At 45.8% G+C, this 18,757-nt stretch overlaps 1 protein-coding gene and 1 long non-coding RNA gene across 2 annotated transcripts in view; one reads left to right on the top strand and one right to left on the bottom strand.

Annotated features, from left to right (window-relative positions):
* The window catches only part of CAB39 (calcium binding protein 39), a 102,277-nt gene extending 93,637 nt beyond the window's left edge, over positions 1 to 8,640 (bottom strand). The window contains exon 1 of the mRNA XM_070385317.1: positions 8,295 to 8,640. The gene's annotated coding sequence lies outside the window, so the exon portion shown is untranslated. The remainder of the gene's footprint in view (positions 1 to 8,294) is intronic.
* LOC138991281 (uncharacterized) overlaps positions 7,420 to 18,757 on the top strand; it is a 30,778-nt gene continuing 19,440 nt past the window's right edge. Inside the window, exons 1-2 of the long non-coding RNA XR_011467305.1 lie at positions 7,420 to 7,844; positions 11,177 to 11,230. This is a non-coding gene — a long non-coding RNA (uncharacterized lncRNA). The remainder of the gene's footprint in view (positions 7,845 to 11,176; positions 11,231 to 18,757) is intronic.

The following is an 18,757-nucleotide window of genomic DNA, read 5'->3' on the forward strand; positions in this document are numbered from 1 at the left end:
AGCTTGAAAAGTCACTCATCTAAGGTGTTCATTCTTCCAAACAAAACTGAAAATAAACTACTCCAATCTTAGTGAAATTCCAACTTGTTGTAAGTAATCATTCAAATTAAAAAGCAAATGCTCTGAATTCCTTACTAGTAAGTATGAAAATAAGAGAGTTTTCCAAATCATGCTCTAATAGACCCCTCCTTCAAAGTGTCTGTGGTCATTTCCTGGGGAAAGGAGATGTTCTTGTGACCAAATGCACTTGACAAATGGTGAAATACTGCACACTGCAGTCCCTCCTGGACAGTCATAATGCACATTACTAAAACTTTGAAAAGCTCTGCAGAAACACAGTAACACAACCATCAACAAAAAATAAAAACTGATTAATTGTTTTTAATCCAGTGCTTTCCTAAACTTAAAAATTTCTCTGGAACCTCTCCCACCAACTATTAATCTTTTCTAAGACTGCTGCTGCTGCTGCTAAGTCGTTTCAGTTGTGTCCGACTCTGTGCGACCCCATGGACTGCAGCCCACCAGGCTCCTCCGTCCATGGGATTTTCTAGGCAAGAGTACTGGAGTGGGCTGCCATTGCCTTCTCAGCTTCTAAGACTAGTGTTCTGCAAAACACAATTTAGGAAATACTGCTTTATGTGAACTTATCAGGACAAAGGAGATCCTAATAAGCTTCAGCTTCACAGCAAGAAACCTCATTCAAATAAGTATAAAGCTGGTAGAGAGAAATAAAATACACAGAAACCTGTGTTTTGGTTAAGTATTTCATCTCTGCTGAGTAGTTTTATCAGAATACTATATAACTGAATCATTTAATACTTACAGAAACAATGTATCATACTCTGAAAACAGGATATGGGGGAAGAGGGGAAAATAGATATGCAAAAAGGTTAAATGAAAACCAGCAACTCAACTATATTCCCATCTATTGTACAAAATTTACATAGGAAATCTATTGACACAAAAATCTACATACTCAGGAGAAATGTGTGTCTCAGACACACACAGGCAGAATAGAGAATAAACCATACTGCAAAGAAACAGCTAAACCGTCTGTAGGACTGCCCAGGTGGCACTAGTGGTAAAGAATCTGCCTGCCAGTGCAGGGGACGGAAGAGACAGGGGTTTGGTCCCTGGGTTGGGAAGATCCTCTGGAGGAGGGCACGGCAACCCACTCCAATATTCTTGCCTGGAGAATCCCATGGACAAAGGAGCCTGGTGGGCTACGGTCCATAGGGTTGCAAAGAGTCCAATACAACTGAAGCGACTTGGCAAGCATGCACGCAAATGATCTGCAAGGATCATTCTGTGACCTGAGTTTCTGTCTCCCTGTTGGAGAATCCAAAGTCATAAACTAGCTCTTAACATGCCATCAAAGAGGGGAAGAGCTATTTACCTGGAAACTCTGAGACTGGCATACAGAACAGGACCAGCATAACGGGCGATAAAAACTGCCTGCGGAACAAACGCATGCATCATAGATGTCTGAGAAGCTGTAAGTGCTCAGGGGTGGTGAACACTGCTCTCTTATCAGTGACAGAACTCTGGGCTGGAAACAATCCTATCTAAGCCAGCCTACCACCCTTTCACAGGTGGAGGACTAGTACCAATACAACCAAAGAACACTATTAATATCTTAGGCATGTTCTTCACATCTTCCAATTGGTTTCTATACTATTGGCCCTTTCTTTTCCACTCACACTGCCTTCAGTTAATATTTTCCCTTTCCCCAAAACAACAGCTCACAGAACTTTACAACATATAGTGCTTAAAAGCTGAGAAATGAAACTAGTTATGAGGCTTGAAGATTTGTTTATCATTAACTTGCTAATAAGCTTAGTTCCCAACCATTTATTCGTAAGTACAAAAAAAAAAAAAATTTGGGGGAAAAAAATAGATTTTGATTTACCTGAAGCAGAATTATTGTGAAATAATACGAAGCATCAGAACACAACCAGCAGAAAAAAATTTAGAGCATGGCCTCAAAGCTCATGTCAAGAAACTTGACTTCAAGACCACAGGCAAAGGAGAGGTGCCCAGGAGAGGGGGAAAAGCCTACAGAAAGCTTACACACAGGATCACTGAAAATAAGAGCAAGAGACTGAAAGGGCTTTTCAGTCTGGTCCCCTGAGTATAATAATGGGATGACTGAAGCCTAGAGAGGTGGAAAGACTCACCCAGAGTAACACGATTAGTGAACAAATCAGGACCCAGCCCAGAAACCTTTCAATCGGCCCAGGTTTCTGCTTTGCCCACTATAACACAAGGTCTCCCATCTTCTCTATAAGACTAACATGGAAAATAAACATTACTTACCGGCCAAATAAACCTATAAACCACTCATCAAATTATGACTTTATATAACTAAAGCATTTAGAATACAACATCTCATTCTGTGTTACCATATGTGGTTGCTGCCTAGAAACCTGTTAATGCCCCTATTAGGGTCTATTTACAAACTTTCATTCTAAAGTTATTGAATCAAAAAAGTCAGCAAGAAACTAAGACCCTATGGAGGGAAATGAAACTATTTCATATGAGAGAGTCATAGTGAGTCTCATGGACAGAGGAGCCTGGCAGGCTACAGTCCACAACAGGGTTGCAACAGAGTCAGACACGAGTTAGCGACCCAACAACAACAACAAATGCTCTAAGAAGACACTGCTACATAAAGTATAAAACTAACTTTCAAGCAAACTGGATAAAGAGCAGAGAATCAGGTTCTACATCAGCCCTGCAGCACAACCCTGAGCAAGTGACTCTACTTTGAGAAAGCTCTGCCAGTTACAGCTCAAAGTCAGCCACCTGCTGCTCCAGCCATGGTGTGGAAAGAACCATTCCGACTACAGGGTTCCTAAAGCTCTCACATTTCTTCTACTAGAAACAGTCTAGCGTCAGCACCATCACAGTAGGGTTCGCATACAAACCTTCATTCTAAAGTACTAAATCAAAAACAGTCAGCGAGAAACCAAGACCCTAAGGAGAGAAACAACACTATTTCATACGAGACAGTCATACTCTTGTTTCCGGGTGCCACATTTTGAAGTGAGGGGATCTGGGTTCAAATACTAGCTCAAAACTTGGTGTGTGCCAGGCCGTATTCTAAGCACTCTAGACACAGTAACTCATTTAACCCCCTACGGTCTTCTCAGATGGTCTAGAGCAGCGGTCTCAACCTTTTTGGCACGAGGGACGGGTTTCGGGGAAGACAATTTTTCCAGGGACTGGGAAGCAGGGGGCTGGTTTCGACATGACTCAAACACATTACATTTATTGTGTATTTTATTTCTAATCTAAGGCTGCTCCTGATCTGACAGGAGGTACTGGTCCATGACCTGGAGGGTGAGGACCCCAGGTCCATACCTATCCAAGGACTCTAAGCTACAGAGAAGTGAAGGAATTCACCTAGTTACAGAGCCCATAGGAGGGGGTGAGGGTTCAACAATGCAGGAGTCTGGCTGCATCGGTGCTTTTAACTACTAGTAACACTGGCTCTCAGAATCCTATAAATCCCAGAGTGGGTCTTAAACTATAGACATGTAAATGGAATCTGTTTATGGTATTTCTTCCTTGTGCCTAAATACAGCTGATAAATAATCTACTGTGGAAGGAGAGAACAGTGACTATCCTGTTAACAGTACCCTGTAAAAGAACAAGCTAAAGATCATTAAACAAAGTAATAAAGCAGCAACTTAATTAAGATCAAGCTACAAAATGTGTATTTTGTTTCTCAGACAAACATTTTATCAAAATAATCAAAGTGCTGAGATGCCGCTTTAACATTATCATACTTCCTTGGTCATCAAAAATTTATCTGCCGGATAATGCTCCTAAGGAATAATTATCATATAAAACCAGACTGCCACTAAATATTGGTTAACCAGATTTTTCTGCCTTTGTGACTGCACACAGGAAAATGCACATACACACATAAAGAAGCACATACAAACCTACAATCTAGATGCTGTATTCAGAGCATCGAAATCTCAAATTAGACACAATGTATGAAGGGTTATGAAAACAGGTATGTGCCGGCCACTGCCCAACATAAATGACTGGGGCAGGCTTGACCTCTCTCCTTTGGAGCTACTTCACACCTGACTGATTTCCTGCAATTCTCCGTATGCCACTCTTCCTTCCTCCGCCAACCTGACATCACAGTTGCTAAAAACCACAATTCTGCCATCCCCTCACCCCTATCTCAAGAGAAAAGTTAAAAGCACAGTACGGCCAGGAAGCTCAACAGAGGAGAAATGGTACATTGAAGAACACACACACACTTACATATGCACACATGTGCATGCACACACATCCCCTCCTCCCAAAAATGCTGACTGCAATAAGCCACCACAATCTTATCATCTGCTGTCCAGTCTTACAATAGCTTTTCAGAGTCTTTGGAAGGCCTGAGAAACAGAAAGAACATTTAGCGTTTACTTCCAGACGGATCTACTCTATAAATACTGGTGGTACAGACATTTGCCTCACTTTGTTCTCCCCTCACACTATGGACTGATAAAGGTAGTGATTAGGATCCAGTTGGATAGTCACTTGAGTGGTAAGACAAAGTAAGAATTCACACAGCTCAATTCCTTTTTAAATTAAAGATGGCTCCAAAACCAGTCTTTTCAATAAAAAATATAGACCGATGACTAAATTATGTAATATTTAGGCTACTTGATTTGATATGCATTCACACAAATACAAGATCTTTATAACCTCATAATAACAAAAGAAATCGCGAGCAATCTAATTTGATCATCTTTCCCACAATTTCATCACATTAAGTTTTACCAACATTTTGCCATTATCTGTACTAATCCACTTATCAGATTCCTATTTCTACTAACACCAGACAACACCCATATAATCAAATTTCTAAGTAAAAGGAGCCATGGAAAGGAGGGAAACTGATTTTTAAAACAGATACCACTGGAAAGGTAACCAGAAGACACTATCTGACATGAAGCCCTGCCCTATGCTGGATTTTAATCTTCCCTGCCAAAGTGGGGGGATTTGGGTTTGTGTCTGTATTTTTATGGCAGATGGTACAACTGTGAATGATCAACTTCTCCTGGAAAAAAGGCTTCTGGTATAGTATGGCAGTTACTGCAGAAATCTAACACCTAAAGATGCAAAAGGCAATGGCAACCCACTCCAGTATTTGTGCCTGGAGAATCCCACGGACAGAGGAGCCTGGTGGGCTGCAGTCTATGGGGTCACAAAGAGTCGGGGACGACTAAGTGACTAACACACACACACACACACACAACCTAAATAAGTTTATCCGAAGAAAAATACTTTAACAAATATTCAAAAGTAATAAAGGATGCCGTGTGGTATACATTTACAACATACAAATAAAGATTCAAATAAAACCACATTCACACTTCCCTGAGGTCCAGCAATTAAGACTCTGCCAGGGGACACAGGTTTAATCCCTGGCCTGGGAACTAAGATCCCACATGCCATAGAGTGTGGCCAAAAAATAAATACATACATACATAAAACAAGTGAAACCATATTATAAAACCAAGCCCCATAATTAAACTGGGCTTTCTCAGCTATTCTTTTATATTAACCTTATGAAAACTTACACAATCTAACTCAGTATCCCACTTTAAATGCCATGAGAAACATAAACAGTCTTTACAGATTGTAAAGCACAAGGGAAAAACGGGTTTAAACAAGAACCTGCTAATGAACTACGGTGATCTGCCATGAAACTTTAAAAAGTCCATTTTGGTACAGCAGCAAATTATTTCACAACAAATTCTGTATTTCACAAAGACATACCAACAGAAAGATGAAATACGTCTAGCCTGAATCTTTGTGATGTCATGGTCAAAAGGTAGTTAACCTACATGGATGGCCTTAGTATAAAGACTTTTTCAGGGGTAAGGGGAGGTGGATGTGGTGGGTGGGGGAGGTGCATCACAGTGTATGGGAGATATTATACCAGTTATGAAAGTACTCTTTTTATAGTGGCTTTTTAAAATTACATCCACTCAAAAAACAGAAATATGTGATCTCTTCTGTACCTGATGACAGCACACATTCCAAATGATAAAACCTTTCTTTATTCAATAAGCAACAGGATCCAAATCTTACAGAAAAGTTAACAAAGTCTTCGAACAAGAAGGCTTAACAAAAAGTTCTGTCTCAGCAATAATTACTAAGCATGACTACTGCATTTTATCTGAGGTAAATAAGGCAATCCTGACAGAAAAAAAATAATATACTTAAGATTTCCCTTACATCTGGGTAAAAATATTTTTATATGAAGATATTCAATGACAAAAAGGAAAAGCCTAATAAAAACTATGTATATATATATAGTTTATCTCCTTATGTAAAGAATATAAAACAGAATAAAAAGGAAACATGCAAAAATGTTCACAAGAACAAAACCTAAGCGATAAGATTACAGAAGATAATTTTTAAAAATTTTACAATACTTCCTGCATTTTACAAGTCTGTCTTTTTAACTGAAAAAAATTGACATTCACTTGTCATATAAGCAAACAACAAATAAGTGCTCACAAAACCAACAATGGTTCTAAGCTGCTTCCATAGAATTTTTAGACTTCTTAGACTTCAAATACAGGGGCTTTATTCATTAGTTATCTGGAAAAATGGAACAAAATAAAGCCAAAGACTTTCACTTCTAGTTCTCCTATATTTTCATAACTAAAAAACTAATAAAGAAATGTTTACATTCCTACAAAAAGTTTCTATGTCCAACTTTTTATTAGTAACAATCTGATTTTTTAAAACATCCATTTATACTGCGTTACACAAACACCATCTCAAAGAACTGAGTTATGTTCAGCTCAGCAGTCCCAAAATGTAGGCATCTAATACACAGTGTGAGAAGTTCTGATGCATTTTAGTGAACCGCACCAACAGAAACACTTCATTTTATACACACCTTTCCATTACTTCTTAAAAGTCTGACATCTAATGAAGTTTTTTGCAAAAGGTACTTTGGCCTAGCCTGGACATGGATTTATCTGAACATCCAGAAAGCTGTCAAAATCTATCTCAAAGTGCGTTATATTCAAGGCACAGAATGTCAACTCTCTACTGGGCCTCCTTCTCTTTCTTTCACAGGAACGCCTTTAATATTCCCCAGCTTCCATTTCTAGGCCCATGAGTCACCGAGAAATGAGCTCTAAGTTTTCCTTAGAATGCCACTCAAACAGCTCCTCTACAGTACTCCAGGATGTGGACCCCAAACAACTGTGGCGACCGCCCCCCGCCCCCACACCACTCCGCACCGTGGCCTTACGCAACCAACTGCATTATCTACTATTCCTAGACTGTACCTTTTTACCTTTGTCCTCCTCTAGCTTTGCTGCCCCTCCACACACGGTTCTCTTCTGCAAACCCTCCTCTCTCCCAAATCCCCACAGGGCCTTCAAGATCGGCTGTGTACCGCCTCGCCCAGGAAGTCTTCCAAATTTCTACCAGGCGGAAGGGTGTGATCGATCGGTCCCGGTCTTTCCCGGGTACCTTTCTTAGCATTTTGTAGGTCTTTCACAGGACTTATCGCCTCCTTCCTGGTATCGTGCCTTATCTCCCGCACCAAGAGCGTCTAAGGTACCCCCCGGGGTGGGGGGAGGGTGGGAAGGGGGCCCCGGAGCCCGGGTTCACCTTTTGAATCCCTCCGGCGCCGACCGACCGGAGGGCGGGGGTGGCGCCTGCAAGCGGGGTCAGCGCGCAGGTTGGTCCAACCGAACCCGGGGGAACGCTCCGACCGCACCATTCCCTAACCAGAAATCGGTTAGGCAGTGTTCCCGAGAGGAAGATCGCAAAGATGCTCGCCCGCCTCCGGGTCACAGGTAAGTTTACCAGGGGGCGAGGAGCGCGGCGGCCCCGAGCCCTGGTGCGGTGGGAGTGACAGTTGGCTCGGCCCGGGCCCCGGACGCCCTCCCCCAACAAACCCGGGCGCCGACAGCCCCGCCAAAGAACCGCGGAGGGCGGGCAGGGGCGCATAGGGTCCCCGGGGCCCCGGGCCGCAGACACCTGAGCGCCGCGCCGGCTAGGATGAGGTTGCGGGGAGGGACGGGGAACGGGGAAGGCTCCCGCGAGGGGCCCGGGCCGGGCGGAGAGCGGGCAGGCCGGGCCGCTCCCGCCGACTCCTGGGCCGGGGTGGGGGTGTGGAACCCGCCACCGCCAACCGGAGAAAATGGAGGCAGCCTCGGGGTCGGGGCCGGGCCGGGGCCGCAGGGAGGCGGAAGCCAGGCTTGGCGTCCGCGCCGCGAGCGGGGTCGGGCCGGCGGGTCACTCACGGGGCTGGGCCGGGCGGCTCCCTCTCCGCCTCCGCGTCGTCGCCGTCCCCGTCTTCGGCGGCGGCCGCCGCCTCGGGCTGCTCGCTCGGTCCCCGCGGCGCGGCTTGGGCGCTCGGCCCCTCCGTTGTCTTCCGCCCGCTCCTGCTCCCGGCGACAGGATCCTGCGGCGGCGGCGGCTGCGCGGGAGGACGGCGGCCCAGAGGCTCCCGCGGCGGCCGCCGCACTGCTGCTGCTGCTGCTGCTCTCGCTCACTCGTTCGGGCTGCGGCTTTGCGGCGGGGCCCGCTGTTACCTTCGCGTTCTCCCGGCTCCCGGAGCTTCAGACGCTCCCCAGGCCGCGCTGCTCCCCGAAACCCCCGTTCCCGGCCCGAGCCCGGCTTTGACGTGCGAACTGCGCAGCCGCGGAGGGCACGACGTCGGGCGGCGCCGCAACACCCCGCCCCCCGCCCCACGCCTTTGGCCTCGGGCGCCCCGAGGCGGACGGGCGGACTCAGGGCTGGGGCGCGTAGGAATCCTCGCAGAGCCGAAGCGGGAAGGGACGCAGACAAAAGCGGAAGCCGAGGACCAGGGTTCCTCCCCTTTCACCTGACACTTAAACGTTGGCGCTCAGCCCTATCTCTTCTGTGCAACCACTTCTTCCCGGAGCAATCCTACGTCCACTTTCGCCGATCACTTCCCGAACTCTTAACAGAGCTTTATTTCTGCTAAAAGGTCGGGCGCCGACTTGTGTAGACTCCTTTATACTTCCGAGGGAGAGAGAACTCTCATTTTTAGCATCCTCTGAGAAAGAGCGTAGAAAGTGATCGAACAGCCTGGATTTCAGTCTCCACTTCACCGTTTAGTCCTTATGGGCTATTTCCTGTCCTTATTCCTACGTTCTTTCACACATAGTCACACAAAAGTATAATATATAATAGGCTCGCAAAGAGTCGGACACGACTGAGCGACTGAACTGAACTGAATGAGGATGAACGAGATAATGCATTGCAAACTCCGACAACAGACTCTGTATCTGTTACCATACATGTGTATCTTCATTTCTTTCAGTTGCTTTGCTTTACTTTGTAATCGAGCAGGTATTTGGGGACATCTACTGCTATGGTTTTTCCTGTGGTCATGTATGGATGTGAGAGTTGGACTGTGAAGAAAGCTGAGCGCCGAAGAATTGATGGTTTTGAACTGTGGTGTTGGAGAAGACTCTTGAGAGTCCCTTGGACTGCAAGGAGATCCAACCAGTCCATTCTGAAGGAGATCAGCCCTGGGATTTCTTTGGAAGGAATGATGCTAAAGCTGAAACTCCAGTACTTTGGCCATCTCATGCAAAGAGTTGACTTATTGGAAAAGACTCTGATGCTGGGAGGGATTGGGGGCAGGAGGAGAAGGGGACGACAGAGGATGAGATGGCTGGATGGCATCACTGACTCGATGGACGTGAGTCTGAGTGAACTCCCGGAGTTGGTGATGGACAGGGAGGCCTGGCGTGCCGCAATTCATGGGGTCGCAAAGAGTCGGACACAACTGAGCGACTGATCTGATCTGATCTGATCTGACTGTGTGGCAGGCACTATTCTAGGTGGTGGGGCAGTGAACAAAACACTCCCTGCTCCAAAAGATTGAAGGCGGGAGGAGAAGGGGACGACAGAGGATGAGATGGTTGGATGGCATCACTGACTCAATGGACATGAGTTTGAGTAAAGGGGAGTTGGTGATGGACAGGGAGGCCTGGCATGCTGCAGTCCATGGGGGTCACAAAGAGTGGGATAGGAGTGAGCGACTGAACTGAACTGAAGACAATAAACAAACCAACATATATATGACTTTGGATCTCCCTGGTAGCTCAATCGGTAAAGAATCTGCCTGCAGTGCAGGAGACCCGGTTGGATCCCTGGGTCGGGAAGATCCCCTGGAGAAGGAAATGGCAACCCACTCCAGTATTCTTGCCTGGAAAATCCCATGGACAGAGGAGGCTGGCTGGCTGCAGTCCATGGGGTGGCAAAGAGTCTGATACGACTTAGTAACTGAACCACCCACCACCCATAGAGAATACAGGGTGTCCTGTAAAGTTTGCATGTGATTGATTGATTTATTGAATATATTACTTCAGATGGCTTTCAGTGCTGTGGAGAAAACCACACAGGCTAAGGAGGGGAGGGAGTGCAGGGAATTGTTATTTACAGTGCTCCCACAAAGGGTGCATGCATGCCTGCTCAGTTGTATCTGACTCTTTGCAACCCTCATGGACTGTAGCCCGTGAAATTTCATCTGTCCATGGAATTTTCCAGGCAAGAATACTGAAGTGGGTTACCATTTCCTACTCCAACGGCTCTTCCCAACCGGGGATCAGAACCCAGGTCTCTTGCATCTCCTGCATTGGCAGGCAGATTCTTTACCACGATGCCTCCTGGGAAGCCCAGGGTAGCTATTTGAAGAAAGAGCCTGCTATGAGCTATGTATATGGAATGGCAGAAGGAACAGCAAAAACCAACACCCTGAGGGGGAGATGCCTTGGAGCCCACCAAGGCAAGAGCCCTGAGCTTAGAAGGGAGAGTTGAGAAGAGGAGGAGGCCATATAGGCCAAAGTGAGGACTTTGGTATTTACACTGAATGAGAGCGGGAGCTATTTGGAGTGTTTTGAGCAGAGAGAGGACGTGGTCTGACATTTCAAAAGAATTACTCTGGTTGTGGTGTGAAGACTAGCCTGAAGGGCCTGAGAGTTTCACCCAAGAGACCAGTTGGAAGGCTTTTGCAATAATCAAGTGACAGGAAGACAGACTCAGCCCAGTGGAAGACTAATGAAGTGGTCCTGTTCTAGACACATTTAAAAGGAGGAGCTGACGTGATTTTGCTGATTTCTAAGTTTTGTTTGTTTTTTGTTTTCTCAAGCAACTGGAAGATACAATTTGGTGAAATGGGCAAGAACCCGAAACAGATATGAAGGTGAGTAACTTAGAAGTACATTTAGACCATAAAGAAGGCTAAGTGCTGAAAATTGATGCTTTTGAACTGTGGTGCTGAAGAAGTCTATTAAGAGTCCCTTGGTCAGCAAGGAAATCAAACCAGTCAATCCTAAAGGTAATCAACCCTGAATATTCATTGGAAAGACTGATGCTGAAGCTCCAGTACTTTGGCCACCTGATGCAAAGAGCCTACTCATTGGGAAAGACCCTGATGCTGGGAAAGGCTGAGGGCGGGAGGAGAAAGGGACGACTGAGGATGAGATGGTTGGATGACATCATCAACTCAGTGGACATGAGTTTGAGCAAACTCTGGGAGATAGTGAAGGACAGGGGAGCCTGGTGTGCTGCAGTCCATGGGGTTTCAAAAAGTTGGACATGACTGAGCAACTGAACAACAACAACATATTGAGTTTGAGCTGTCAATTAGATACCCAAGTAGGAAGCTCCATGTAGAAATCTGGGGTTTGGGGGAGAGGTCTGGGCTGGATATGGAATTTGGGGAGTCCTCTGAGTAAGTATGGAGAAGGAAATGACAACCCACTCCAGTATTCTTGCCTGGAGAAGTCCATGGACAGAGGAGTCTGGTGGGCTACCGTCCATAGGGTCACAAAGAGTCAGACACGACTGAGTGACTGACAGAGTAAGTAAAATCTCAACATTCAATGAGATCATTTAAGCAGAGAGTGTTAATAAAAGACTTGGCCAAAGGTGAGCCGAGGCCCCAACATTGGGAGGTCAAGAACCAGCAAAGGATGCTGAGAGGAGCCAGCATGGCAGGAGGAGAAGGCCCAGGAGAGCTTTGCATGCTGGGATAGAGGAGGAATGCCTCCCAATGTAGCTAGCAGTTCAAGTACAGTTAGTCCTGGTGATTGGCGGTTGGTGTCTGTGCCACAGGGGCAACAAGTGGGAAGTTGGGAAGAGCTGCTTCAGCAGAGGTTGGTGGGAAAGCTTCATCCTCTAGAAAGAATGAGACCTAGAAAGATCTCTAGAAAGAATTGGGCTCTAGAACAAGAGCCCATGGGTGCAGACATTTTTTTCAAGAAGGTTTGCTCTAAAGGAGGGCAGAAAAATGAGGTGGTAGCCAGAAAGGAATGTGGAGTCAAGACAGACTTTTTTGTTCATTTGTTTTATTTCATTTTGTTTTGTTTTGAGGATAGGAACTGTTAGAGACAGCCTATGTGCTGATAGGAATGATTCAGTAACAAGGGAAAATTTGATGATGACTGGGGTGGGGTGGCATTTCCTGGAGAGTTGCCCTGGAGTGAGCAAGAAGAGAAGGTTACAGCATACAGTTGGAACTGGGGGGGAGCGGGCAGACCTTGGAGACCAACAAGGCAGGAGTTCACTCACAGTAACAGAGGGCAGGCAGCCCCGGAGAAGAGGAGCCAGAATGCATGGACATTCCCTTGAGGGTTTCTGTTTTCTCAGGGCAATAGGAAGCAAGGTCATCAGCTCAGAGCGTGCAGGGGGAGGAGGAGTTGGACATTTGAGGGGAGAAGGGACTGTCTACAGAAGGGCCGGTCAGTAGGATCATTCTGTTTCTCGGGGGCCACAATTTCTAGAAAGGTGCAAGTACAGGATGGTGGGGACCTGAATTCAACCAGGATTATTTTGGGCTTCCCTTGTTGCTCAGCAGGTAAAGAATCCCCCTGCAATGCAGGAGACCTGGGTTCAATCCCTGGGAAGGATAGAAAGATCCCGGGAAAAGAGAAAGGCTACCCACTCCAGGATTCTGGCCTGGATAATTCCATGGACTGTACAGTCAGACACAACTGACTGACTTTCACTTTCTGTTTTTTTTTTTTTTTAATTTTTGCTGCATGACTCCATGAGGAGAAGAAGGGGCAAGAAAGGGAAGGGTATATGCAAGGAAGTAATAATAATGCCTAACTGCTGCCTCCAAGCTGGATAGGAGGGAGGGAGGAAATGGGGGAGGAGGTGGGGCAATGTGAGGACAGAGACCCTGCGAAGGTGGTGGCAGGAACTAAGGAGTGATAAGCGAAAGGATGGTGTGGTCAGCACAGCAGGCCAGGTGAGCTGGAAAAGTAGAGAGCCAGGCTGCTTGCACTGAGTGTACAGAAGAAGCTGTGCCGTGCTCAGTTGCTCAGTCTGTCCGACTCTGCGACGCTTTGGATGGTAGCCCGCCAGGCTTCTCTGTCTATGGCATTCTCCAGGCAAGACTACTAGAGTGGGTTGCCATTTCCTCCTCCAGGGGATCTTCCCGACCCAGGGATAGAACCCATGTCTCTTGGGTCTCTTGCATTGGCAGGCAGATTCTTGACCACTTTGCCACCTGGGAAGCCCCCATGGAATAAGCAGTTTCTGATAAATGACAAGGTCTGGGGCAGCTTCTCACACTCATGTCCACGTATGTTACCAGAGGGTCTTGTTGAAATGCAGATATTGATTCCATTGGTCTAGAGTGGAGCCTGGGATTCTGCATTTCTAACAGTTGTGCCTGGAAGCAGGGAGGATTCTTCTTATTCTGGTTATGGTTTTGATACCAAAACCTTGGTAAATGCAACACACACACACAAGAAAACCAGACTAATCTTGCTAGTGTGTGTATATACTTATGTGGCTTCCCAGATGGTGCTAGTCGTAAAGAACCTGCCTGCCAATGCAGGAAACATTAGAGACTAGGGTTTGATCCCCGGGTTGGGAAGATCCCCTGAAGGAGGAAATGGCAACCACTTCAATATTCCTGCCTGGAGAGTCCCATGGACAGGGGAGCCTGGCGGGCTACACAGGCCAGAGAGTTGCAGAGAGTCAGACACAACTGAAGTGATTTAGCATGCACCCATGTATATATGAAAAACCTAAATAAAAAGTATGGAATACAAGTAAAATAATAGCACACTAAAAGTAAAGTTCATTCCAACCAAGGGCAATTGATCTCAAACATATCAGAAACTATTAGAAAAACTATAGCTGTCTAGGCTCAGGGAGAAATCAGCTGATGAAAAGCCCTGAGCAAGCAGATGCCCGGAGCTGTCTCTGCTTCTCTCCAGTTGCCATGGATGGGAGGCGCCTGGCCCTCTACAGTGAGCAGAATGCAAGTTTTATCTAATTTTAAAACTTTGTTCAATGAGGTCTTTACCCCCACAACTTTTTCTTTTTTAAAGAAGAGAATTCTTTTTAACTGTAGTCCCCCAAAGGGTGGCCTTTATTGTGCTGACATACCACAAAAACAAATTGGGACCCAGTTTCCCACAGAATAAAAGAATGCATGGGGGTGGATAATCCCACATGCAAGTTTTGATTCCTTTGATTTAAGGGTCAGAGCAGGATTCCAGATTAATCTCTCAAAGTGGGATAAGTCCACTACAGCCAAGAATTGTAGCAGCAAGATGGCAGAAATTTCTGGATAAGGGGTTTGTAACAAATTCTGAAGCCAAAGTGGAAGGAGCAGTAGCATCTGACCAGTTGACCATCTGACCACTTGAATTTGCACTTGGGGAGATCCTTCTCAATCTTTCTACTAGACTCCAACCCCTTTCTTTTAATATATTACATATGCATTTTATGATATATCCTATAATTTATACTATATGAAGCATGATCTCTTTCTGGGAAATTCCTCGACCTCTTCATGTAGAGGCCGTCTCAACAGAGGCCCCTCACTCTCTCAAGCCATGTCCACAGACCTCAGGGTCATACGGCAACGTCACATTCTGCTGGAGTCTGTGTTGGTCCTGTGTAATTCCTCCATCATTTTCATTTCCCTTCCTCTCCTCTGCTGAAGCCAGGCCATCGGATAAAGGCACCTCCCTGCCTTAATCACACCACTCGTGAAGGACTTTGAAGCCTGACTCACAGCTTCCCTGCCCGCCCCACCCTGTGCCTGACTTCTCCAGGCCAACGTAAGTGCCACTCATCCAACATATTAGGTCATGATTCCCTCATGTTCTCTGCCCCAGTGACCTTCACTTCCACTCCACTCAGCAACCACTTGGTTAGCCCCACCCTGGTCTCTGCAGTTACCAAGCTTCTACCTTTGAAGCTTGAACTCTGTAACTCTCCTGTTGAACTGCTCCTCCCACCCATCCACCCTTCCCACACCCTCATACCCACCAAACCTGCTCTGAATCTCATTGAAACTTTGTGTATTCAACAAATACATATTGAGAACACATAATTACTGGGCACAAACAGTGGGAAGGAGACATTGGGCCAAGGCATGACCCAATGTCTTTCAGCCAGCCTGCAGTCCAGGAAAGGCACACAAAGAAACAGCAATTACAGAGAGTGAGACAAGATGCGTAAATAAGATTTAGCCAGCTGAAAATGGAGGTAAATGAGCAAGGAAGATCATGTGAATAGCGCCCAACACAGGAAAGAACAATGAGTTTGGGGAAGTGCATACCAGTAATTCGCTATATAGAGCTTAGTGCTTGGGGAGGGGACTTTTATTTTTTTTTTAATTTGTTATTTCTTTTTTCCCAAGCTTTACTGAAATATTATTGACTTGCAACATATGTAAGTTTTAGGTGTGCAGTAGGATGACTAGGTCCATATATGCATTGCAGAAGGATTACCATAATGAGTTTAGTTCAAATCTGCATCCCCTCACATAATCCTCACATGATTTTGTGTGGATTCATTGGAAAAGACCCTGATGCTGGGAAAGATTGAAGGCAGGAGGAGAAGGGGATGGCAGAGGATGAGATGGTTGGATGGCACCACTGACCTGATGGGCATGAGTTTGAGTAAACTCCGGGAGTTGGTGATGGACAGGGAAGCCTGGCGTGCTGCAGCCCATGGGGTTGCAAAGACTTGGACAGGACTTGTCGACTGAACTGAACTGAACTGTGCAGTGATAACATTTAAGATCTACTCTCCTAATAACTTCCATTAAAATAGAGTACTGCTAGTTATAGTCACCATGCTGTACATTAGATATGTACATCTCTGTGTGCATTATACATGCGACATATGTATAGTGTAGGCACATTATACATATTACATTTATGTTAGACATAGTATGGACATCATTTTCCCCAGCTGCAGCCCCTAGCAGCCATCATTCAACTATCTATTTCTGTGAGTTCATCTTTTCTAGATTCTGTGTATATAAATGAGAACACACAGCATTTGTCTTTCTCTGTCTGACTTATTTCACTTAGTAGAACACCTGAATATCCTCAAGGTCCCTCATGTTGTCCAGGACTTATGGAGGGAAATTGGCACCAGATAACGTTGGAGGATAAGCAAAGTCCCAGGAATGAAGACCCACATCATCTGTGTTAAGGAGACGGGGTTTCAACATGAAGACAAAGGGGGTAGGTTGGGTAGAGGGAGTATCGAAACTTTAAGCTGTGGAGTGACCAATTCACATCATTCTTTAGGTTTACAGACATCACTCTGAGCCTACTGGTACTGTGGGTGGGAAAAGGCCAGGTTAGAGGTAGTGAGACTAGTAGGAGGTTGTTCTCATTCTGACGAGAGATAATGGGGCCTGATCTAGGCGGCATGGAGAAAAGTGGATCAGTTAGAACAAAAAGTATCTCCGTTCAGTTCAGTTGCTCAGTCATGTCCGACTCTTTGTGACCCCATGAATCATAGCACGCCAGGCCTCCCTGTCCATCACCAACTCCTGGAGTTCACTCAAACTCATGTCCATTGAGTCGGTGATGCCATTCAGCCATCTCATCCTCCGTCGTCCCCTTCTCCTCCTGCCCCCAATCCCTCCCAGCATCAGGGTCTTTTCCAATGAGTCAGCTCTTCACATGAGGTGGCCAAAGTATTGGGGTTTCAGCTTCAACATCAGTCCTTCCAATGAACACCCAGGACTGATCTCCTTTAGGATGGACTGATTGGATCTCCTTGCAGTCCAAGGGACTCTCAAGAGTCTTCTCCAACACCACAGTTCAAAAGCATCAATTCTTTGGCGCTCAGCTTTCTTCACAGTCCTACTCTCACATCCATACATGACCACAGGAAAAACCATAGCCTTGACTAGACAAACCTTTGTTGGCAAAGTAATGTCTCTGCTTTTTAATATGTTGCCTAGGTTGATCATAACTTTCCTTCCAAGGAGTAAGCATCTTTTAATTTCATGGCTGCAGTCACCATCTGCATTGATTTTGGAGCCCAGAAAAATAAAGTCTGCCACTGTTTCCCCTGTTTCCCCATCTATTTCCCATGAAATGATGGGACCAGATGCCATGATCTTAGTTTTCTGAATGTTGAGCTTTAAGCCAACTTTTTCACTCTCCACTTTCACTTTCATCAAGAGGCTTTTGAGTTCCTCTTTACTTTCTGCCATAAGGGTGATCTCTTTACTTTCTGCCATAAGGGTGGTGTCATCTGCATATCTGAGGTTATTGATATTTCTCCCGGCAATCTTGATTCCAGCTTGTGTTTCTTCCAGTCCAGCGTTTCTCATGATGTACTCTGCATAGAAGTTAAATAAGCAGGGTGACAATATACAGCCTTGACGTACTCCTTTTCCTATTTGGAACCAGTCTGTTCTTCCATGTCCAGTTCTAACTGTTGCTTCCTGACCTGCATATAGGTTTCTCAAGAGGCCATAATTGGTGATTTGAAGAATATAGATGGTAGGAGAGAATCAAGAATACAGGATGAAAACCAGGCAACTGGTTGGATAATAGAGCTATCTAGTTAGATGGACACCATCTGGGAACCATCACATGACAGGAAAGCATGTATCCCACAGACATACTTCCAGAGAAAGAGTATGTGGAGTTTCACACCAAGGTCACAGTTGTGAGGCTTTGTACTAAGGCCACAGATGCAGAACCCAGAACCAAGGTCACCTCCAGAGCTGACCATTGCCAAAAGCCTTCCTGATCCTTACTGGTGAGCTTCCTGACTCCAAGTTAGGCAAAAACGCCCACCCGAATACTTACCCTATAGTGTGCTAACCAATCACCTTATGCTGTGCTTCCTGCAGAAATTTTCTTTATCTCAAGGCTATAAAAATCGACTACCAAAGTGTCAGCTCTCCCTTGAGCTGGCCCGCTCTCCTAACAGCATCCCGTCAGCTCTCCCTGGTCTATCAGGAGATCAGCCTGCCCACTGCTCCTACCGCGTCTCTGCTGTTTGTTCTTAATAAACTCACTCCTTTCTGAAATACTCTGTCTCTGGAAATTCGTTTCCAACCGGCTCTGGGACTGCCACAACAGAACAGTCAGCAGTCTAGTGCTATAGTCGGACCAAGTGACACAAGTGTGGAAGTTGTGGTTGGCTGGGGCAACAGGAGGATTTGGGTGACCTTGGAGAGATCCATACCAGTGGAGTGATGGGTGAGGAGGTGCTTGTACAGCAGTGTGTTGAAATTGTGAATGGCAGCTCTGGAAAGGGAAAATATAAGCAGAGTTTGTACTTTCAAGACAGGGAAGTGGAGAGGAAGGCCTAGTCCAGATGAGCTCTGGAAGACAGCAGAGACTTGCACGTGTTTAAATGCTTGTGGGAAGAAATGGTTAAACAAGTTGAAGATACAAGGAAGAGAAGGGCATCACAGATGTCTGGAGGTCCCTAAGGA

Source organism: Bos mutus, chromosome 2 (assembly GCF_027580195.1).
Source record: "Bos mutus isolate GX-2022 chromosome 2, NWIPB_WYAK_1.1, whole genome shotgun sequence".
Classification (NCBI taxonomy): domain Eukaryota; kingdom Metazoa; phylum Chordata; class Mammalia; order Artiodactyla; family Bovidae; genus Bos; species Bos mutus.